We start from the raw sequence: 8,689 nt of genomic DNA on the forward strand, positions 1-8,689 counted from the left end.
AACAAAAAACATAAGGAACCCTAACCTAATTATTTTCACTCCCCCTAGAGAGTCAAGGGAATAGGATATTGTAGAGGTTGGGGGGAAACCCTAAGGTTAAACCCCTATCTTCGTCGTCGAGATAAACAAAGTCATCATCCATGAGACCATATGTGCCATCCGTGTAGTCGTGTAAATTTTCTTCTTCATCATAGGTGCCCATGTTTACTAAGAAGGTCACTAGACGCCTATAGTCATCTTGGTCAAAAGGGTAGGCTTGTGCAATGGGAGAAACGCTCTCTACTAAGTATGGATCAGACGTGGTCAAGAGACGTATCAGCCATTCTAACTCCTCAAAATTCCTCTCATATGCTAGTGTACCTATCAAATCCCATTCGCATGCAAGCACTGGAAAGACCATGTGAAATATTTGTGAAAAGTAATGAGGGTACCTCTCACCCAAGGCAGGAGTGGATGACTCCAGCGTACTAGCCATATCTGTACACGCAAATAGATGATGGTTAGAGTGCAAATATTACAAGGGTCGTGTTCTTGTGCATAATTTGTTTTTATGATTTGTGTTATGGCTCTTGCTCTTTTAATTTTTTATCTTGTTTTTGTGAGTATAAGGCTTTATATATACATTCCCTAAGATCGGAGATTAAGAGGTCAGGGAGAAAGGTTGAGAGGGAAGCAAGTGAATGATGGATGTCCACAAACACTCCCCCCTTCCTTGGGTAGATCATACCGTTTGAAATGATGTCGTCACCCTTTGAAACCAATTGTTTGAGTTGGTAATAGGGGAGGATTTTTGCCAGTAGTTTTCTATTACCCTAAGTGCCTCGTCAAGTTGCAAGGGTGGTAAGGTACTTTCCCAGGATCGAACTTGAAGTGGTTCATCAGGTGATTCTTGAACACTGGGAGGTGTGGATTCTTTTGTAGCTTCATGGAGGTCCACTACTATAGATGGAGGCTGTGTAGAAGCTTTTACCTCTATGGATGTATTACATGAGGAGCTAGAAGCTTCATGGAACTCCCCCCTTTGTGAGCTAGGTGGAATAAATTGGTTTTGCCTTGGAGCCCAAACTAGCTCTGGACTAGGTGTGTAGCATTCTGTGATCTTTCCCTTCCCACGGTCTGCCATTGGCTTTAGCGTAACACTGTTTTACTCATATGGGTTTGTTGTCGATAGGGAAGGACACATTTTATGTTTAGGTACCCAAATTTGCTCATTTCCATCATAGTAGCCTTGGGCTTCTAATAGTTGTTTTGGAATCCATCGTGATTTGGTCTTGACTCTCCTAGGGCGCGCTCTTGGTTTTCCCGGGAAATTTTTTCTTGGAATGGATGGGAGGGTTGAGGTAGTTGGAAGTAAGGCCTTGGGGACCCATTGATATGTACTCTTAGGTCGTGCAGGTTGAGTACTTGCAATATTACTGCTTGCTGCAACTACAAGTGTTGAAGTGCTAGGTTCATGGGTAGCCGGCAAAGACGAGTTAACTACCTTGGCTTGTGAATGTTGGCTATCCTTCAACTTTGCTAGAGTTTGCAATGTAGGTGACTTTGCTTGAATGATAGGGGTAAGAGTCGATGGTCGCGTCGTGACACTACCAGTATCCCAATCAATAGTGCATTTGGTTGCCAACATCCACGTGCGTCCCAGGTTTACGTTGCCTTCCATAGCTCCTGCGGGCATGACTAGAAACCTCTGCACTATGCTTCCATTGTCATAGACAATAGGGGTCTGAAGGACTCCAAGAATAGCAGTTTTCTTTTTATTAATGCCCTTGACTTGCATCGTTCTCGGGCATAGGGTCGGTTTCCCTAATTGACACCAAACTCCATAGGATAACAAATTGTGTTTAGCTCCCGTATCTAATAAGGCATTGTATAGTACTTTCCCATAGGGGCTATTTAGCTCAATTGGGTATCGTAGGGGTGGCTCAGATTCTAATGAGTCGTCATCTGTGTCCTCGAAAAATGCTTGCGTGATTCCCAGATTAGCCTCTCGTTGGCATCTAAGACGTTGTTGTCGTTCTCGAGCCTCAACTCTTGCTTGGATTTTTTTAAGCTCTGCTTGTTCCTTGGCAGCCTTCTTTTGATGGATGGCTTGCAACTCTTCATGGCTTAGAGGATCATAATATCTTTTGAGTTTACTCCCATTAAGGAATCCAATGGTTTCAACTCCATCTAGAGTCTCCACACGAATGGTACCTTGCGGGGTAATTTCACACACTCGATATGGTCCCTTACCAGCGTATTTCAATTTCTTCTTTTCATTACGTACCCTGTACATAAGAACTTTATCACCAACCTTGATGTCTTTATCCTTTAAATGGCTATCAAACCACTTCTTTCTCCTATACTTCTCCACTAGAGCATTTCGCACAGCTAATTGCCTCTCTTCATCTAGCCTTTCCAGGATATATAATCGCTCCACTAAGGGGTTACCATCCCAACCTTCTTAAGAAGCTACTCGAAGACTAGGAATGACAAACTCCCATGGCATAACTGCTTCTTGGCCATACACCATCTTAAACGGTGTGCAATTAATATCAACTTTATACGCAGTACGATAAGCCCATAAAGCTGATGTAAGCTTTAGGTCCCAATCGTGCGATGAGCCTCGACTGTCTTTGTCAAAATGGAGATGAGAGTTTTGTTGGTACTCTCAGCTTGGCCATTTGCTTGGGGATAATAGGGTGTAGACTTGTGGTGTGATATTATGAAGTTTGATGTGAGTTGTTTTATTACTTCATTTATAAAATGAGTTCCATTGTCACTCACAAGTTCAAAAGGGCATCCAAAACGTGTGGTTCTCAGAGAGGAACTTAGCTGTTGTTTTTGCATCCGCCTTCCGTGTTGCTTTTGCTTCAGCCCATTTGGTTACATAGTCGGTAGCCACAATGATATATCGTGATTGCGTGTTACGTGCAGCCGGACTAATCGGTCCTACAAAGTCTAAGCCCCACTTTTCAAATGGTTGGGTTACCTTGATGGGATGTAGAGGCATCCTATCCCTTGTTTGTGGCTTGTTGAAGCGTTGGCATTCATCACATCCCTTTGCAAAAAGTGATGCATCCTTAAACAGAGTGGGCCACCAATAGCCTGACTGTAAGATCTTTCGGGCAGTCAACTTTCTTGAAAAGTGACCACCAGCTACGCCCATGTGTGCCTCTTGTAGAATATATAAATACTCATCCTCGCGGGCACAGCGTCTAAGAACATCATCTTTTCCTCTCTTATAGAGAGTTCCAGCCAGTAAGCAATAGGGCTCGCATTCCTTGATTAATTTTTGAGCTATATCTTTTCGCAGTTCTTTGGGTGGAAAACCATTAACTAAGAAGTTAACAATCTTTTCACTCCATTCAGGCATTGTCTCAACAATGAACAAAGGAGTATCAGGCAATTCATCATCAACCCCCGTAGGAGCTTCGCCATTAGGGATACGAGATAAATGATCCGCCATGACATGTTTCCTCCCAGGCCTCACAACAACGGTGAAGTCAAACTCAAGAAGAATTAACAACCATTGTGTAATTCGACCTGTGGAACACGGCTTGTTTACCAAATATAGCAATGCTTGATGATCAACATAAAACACAAACTTGGTAGCAAGAAGGTAATAGCGAAATTTCTTTACTGCGTAAATCATAGCTAGACCTTCGCACTCTGTGGTAGTGTAGTTCATCTCGGCATCATTTAATTGGCGACTTGCAAAGCTAATAGGGTAGTCCAATTTATGTTCTCCTGGTTGAGTTAGAACACACGCAATAGCAAAGTTTGATGCATCAATATGCACATGAAAAGTTACATTCCAATCAGGTGTTCGCAGGATTGGAGCACTTGTTAGGGCCTTCTTTAATAACACATAAGATTGATGACATTCTTCCGTCCAGTGAAACTCGATAAGAAGCTTGTACAATGGACGCGCTATCTCGGCAAAGTTTAAAATAAACCTTCGATAATAACCAACATGGCCCATAAATCTTTGAACTCCTTTATAGTTCGTAGGTGGTGGCAAATCGGCAATGGCTTTAATCTTACTCTCATCTGTGGATATCCCGTTCTTGGACACTATATGCCCTAGAATGACTCCATGCTTAACCCAAAATTGGCATTTGAAAGGGTTCAATGAGATGCGATAAAATCTGCACCTTTCAAATATTTTTCGTAGATATAACAAATGCTTCTCCCAAGAAGAATAAACACAAAGGTCATCTAGGAAAGCTTCACAAAACTCCCTTAGAAATTCTTTAAACGCAGTGTTTATTAATCGTTGGAATGTAGCAGGGGCATTCGTTAAGCCAAAAGCCATAACACGAAATGCAAACACTCCAAACTCTGTGATAAAAGCAGTTTTAGCTTGGTCCTCTAATGCAATTGTGATTTGATTGTAATCAGAGTACCCATCTAAAAAGCTATAAGCTTCCTTGCCCGCAACTCTTTCAAGCACATGTTCTGAATATGGCAAGGGATAATGATCTCTCCTAGTGGCTGCATTAACTTTCTTGAGGTCCACGCACACTCATAGTTTCCCATTCTTTTTTGGCACAATGACCATTGGAGAAACCCATTCTGAGTGCTCAATAGGGTATATGAATCCACATTGGATAAGTTTTTCAATCTTCTCTTGTAAAATTTTGGCGTACTTAGGATTCATTGGATAGGGTCGTTGCTGGACGGGTTTAGCAGTGTTGATCATGGGACTTGTATGTTGCACCACAGAAGGTGGAACACCCTTCATGTCATGATATGTCCAAGCAAAGATATCCTTGTATTCGTTGAGGAGCTCCTTAAGTACAGCCTCTTCAGTTTCGGTAAGGTCTTGAGCAATAAAGACTAGTTTAGACTCCTCACCTAGTTCTGCTAATTCTATCTCTTTAACTACCACTGGACCATCATAGACTCCACTGCTTCCATTGGTAGGTATTTGTTGGGCTTTGGCATACACAACCTTTCGCTCCCCCGTGGTATAAGATTTAAAATGTTCAGGAGCCGTATGTAAGTCAGCAGGCTCTTGTCCTGACGGAGACCTTTCTTTTAGTTCTGCCTCCTTTTGTTGTTGTGCTAACTCTCGGTTTTGACGTCTTCTTATAGTTCGACTCAATTTTGGCTCTGTAACCTCCAATTGAGCGAGGTCAATGGGTCGCGGGCTGCACCACATGACACTCTGGAGATGTTCACCCCAATTGTCTACTAGCTTTCGATGAGCATCACATGCCCCTAGATAGCTAAGCCATTCTGCAGTAGATCTTTCCTTGTTTATCCTAGCTCTCATATTTGCTCGATATCGTCATCTCTTATATGACCTTTGTTTCTTGTTAAGGTTTTGATTTTAGTAAATGTTTGAGCTCGACTCGCTTGATAGGTCTTCGCTTGTATCTTCTTCACTCTCATATAAATTACCATAGATGGTCGTACTAGACCTTGAGTATTCAGTTTTTATACTTGGCTCACTCGATGTTTCCTCAGGTTCTGAATCCATTTCTCCCTGAGATTACGTTTTTGATGTGTATTGGCCTGAAGCCTTTGAGGAATCATCGGTTTCACTCTCAGGTAGGTGTGCCTCTTTCTTATCATCGGATGTTACATGCGCTACACCTAACATGTTTACTGGTGCAATGTGTGGTATCTCTTCCCCATCTGGTGTTACCCAGGTTGTTCCTCTAGCTCCCCATGTATCTATAGTTTCCGCTAGGTGTACCCAATTGACATTGTCTGACTCAGCCAATCCGGGTAGGATATCCATATAAGGAGAGTTCTCCCCAATATCCGTGTCTTCGTTACACGTGTAACAATACTGTAATGGAGCTGAGTGAATTGTTGTGTCTAATCGATTATCAATGATGAATTTATTTCCTAGAGGATGTGTTCGACCACTTAAAAGATCAACTCGAATGACAGAGTCTTGGAACTGTAAGTAGACGTGGTTTTTGGACCAGCCATGCACCATTTTTGCTTCCCTCATGAATGGACGCCCTAAGATCATCTCAAATGACATAGGATGCTTGGAAAAATCCATAAAAATGAAAGTTTGCCTTACCTTGTGTCCCAAGACCTTGATTCTGAGATCCTTTAGCATTCCAATAGGCGTAACAATAGATCCATTAGCCATTTTTACCACTACGCTTGTGGCTTCAAGGTGAGGTCGCCCCATAGACTCCCAACAACTCTTTGTCACCATGCTGACTCCCGCACCACCGTCAAGGACCCCCTTTACAGTTAATCCTTTAGTAGTGATTGGTAGAGTAGCATTAGATTCATCACCTTCAAAGTATTGCCCCAACTTGTTAACGGGTACTTCAATTACAAATTCATGTCCCGCTAGGTCAGATGGTGGTGCTAAATGTTCCTCATCATTCATTACCGAGTCAGGTTTGTTCATATGTGCAAACTGTGGTAATCCGGCCTGTAATTCTCCATTGAGGAAGGCTCGAAGAGCTGAGACTAGCTCGGGGTCTTTATATAGTTTGGACATGATGGTGGTTCTAACTTCTGAAGACATGAAATCCATCAATTTGGCAACATTTACTGGCATCTTGTGGGACGTAGGACCCTGACAAGAGAATGGTGAAGATGGAATCTCCACTTCCTCTAGGGGGTCGGGTATTCCCTCACCAAACATTCTCTCTAGTAGGAAAGGTGTGTGTCCACTTTCAGATGTCCTACCCTCACTCTCTTCCCGAATGATACTGGGTATAGCTAACGGCCTGTAGTTCTTGTGAGGTTGAACTTGTGTGGGAAACACTGTGTCCGACATCTGGATGTGTTTGGGTTCAGGTTCTAATGTTCGTTGAGTTTCTTCCACCAAACCCCTCAGTTGTTGGACTCGTTCAATTTCCACTGTTGGGTTTGGATAGGTTCCAATCTTTCTCTTGCAATCCTCATTTTTCGTCTCTCGTGGCTTATCTTGGGGGTTCGCAACTGGGTGGTTTAACTTTGAATACTCTTTTGGTGTTCGTCGTAATTCCCTCTCGTGATCCTCCTCACTGGCTTTTTCCTTTGTAGTAATAGTTTTGGTCTCCGTGGTCTCTATCGAATCTGAGTCGTCCTCAGGGTCATTCATATACACGGGATCCTCTCCTGTCCCTATGTTAGTCTTTGAACTAGGTTTTGAGCTAGAAGCATTAAGGGATTTCTTTCTTCGTGTTTTCTTCTTTCTCGCTCGGCCAATGCATGCAGCATCTCTCTCTTCGAGGATGTAATTTTGCTTTTGGAGCATCGACCGTGTGAGTGCATTCATTGGTGCTATGTTTATAGTTGGTGGTGTCCCATCAACAATCTCTATTAAGCTCAATGGTGTGATTTTCGGTGCGTTTGGATTGTTAGGACACTATGCGATCAAATGATCTATGCCACAATGATTACAAATGAGTATTGGCATTGAGAATGCACTCCCTTGACTTGTTTGCATTAGTGCAGCATTCTTTTGCATTCTAATGGGGCACTCAGCTACTCGATGTGGTCCACCACATTCGTAGCACTGAAGAGGTGGTCTCCTGGCAAAACTATTAATGTTTTGGCCTCTTGCTGCTAGCGCAGTAGCTTGATATACCGGTTTGATTTGTCCCCAATGGTCTTCCATATAGTACATGGGACACTCCTCAAGCATGTCGACTCCATAGGTGATACTAGGGTCTATGTCCCCTTCGCAATCTACATAAGTACTAGATGACTTGCAACCTATTTGGTTCAAAGGTGTAACTCTTGGATGAGGGGGTTGCGGTCCTAGCACTGGAGGTGGCAACGGTGTGGTTTGGACCACATTTTGGGTTCTAGGGACCATGTGCTGTAATGGCAACTGTTGCTCCATGGGTGGGGTAGGCATCAATGCAGGAACTCGAGGTAGGCTGCCCAAGCTATAGGCGGTCTATTTTCCATGATGCGTTTAAGCATTAGGCAATCCTTCGCTTGATGGTCATACCTACCACACGCGTTACAAGTCCCGTTAAACTTTACTCTGAAAGTAGGGCATTCACTCGTAGTATGTGGGCCCAAGCAAATTGAGCACCATCGTTGCTCCCTTCTTGGATACATATGAGTGTTTTGTGGAGCACGATTACCCCTAAGGCTTTCTTGGATGGCCTTAGTGAGATCAGCCAAAGTCATCTCAGATATCGTTTGCTCTTTCACGATTGGCTTTATCTTCATTGGCTCATGCCCTGATGCTTGCGAGCTACTAGACTTCGGCTCGGCAGACACTCTTTCTCCTGCAATCATTAAATTATCCTCCGATTGGATTGCATTCATGGTGACTGCTTCCCAAGTAGTGATACCTCTAATGACTAGGCCATTATAAATACTTTCATGTCGTAGTCCCCTAATGAATCTATCGAGAAATTGGTTGTTGTTGAATCGTTCGTTTGGATTGCATCGAGAATTCAAATTCTTTAGGCGACTAATGAAGTCTCTCACGGATTCACCTTCTTCTCGTTGGGCTTTCTGGAGCTGAGAGGCTACACCCCAAAGTACTCCCTCTCGTATGTATTCTTTTAAGAACAGTCTCCTAAGAGTAGAGTAGATCGTCTTCTCTTCTACTCTTAAGGTTCTATACCAATCTCCAGCCTTTCCGCTTAGGGTCAAACTCAAAGCCTTACACTTATGTAGCTCATTGTGCTCTTCCAAGGAATCGCACACATGTTCAAAGACTTCCATATGCTTTCTAGCATCTCCGTCTCCACTGAATTTCTGTGTGAGCTTAGCTACT

Source organism: Adiantum capillus-veneris, chromosome 26 (assembly GCF_014529385.1).
Source record: "Adiantum capillus-veneris isolate H3 chromosome 26, ASM1452938v2, whole genome shotgun sequence".
Taxonomy (NCBI): domain Eukaryota; kingdom Viridiplantae; phylum Streptophyta; class Polypodiopsida; order Polypodiales; family Pteridaceae; genus Adiantum; species Adiantum capillus-veneris.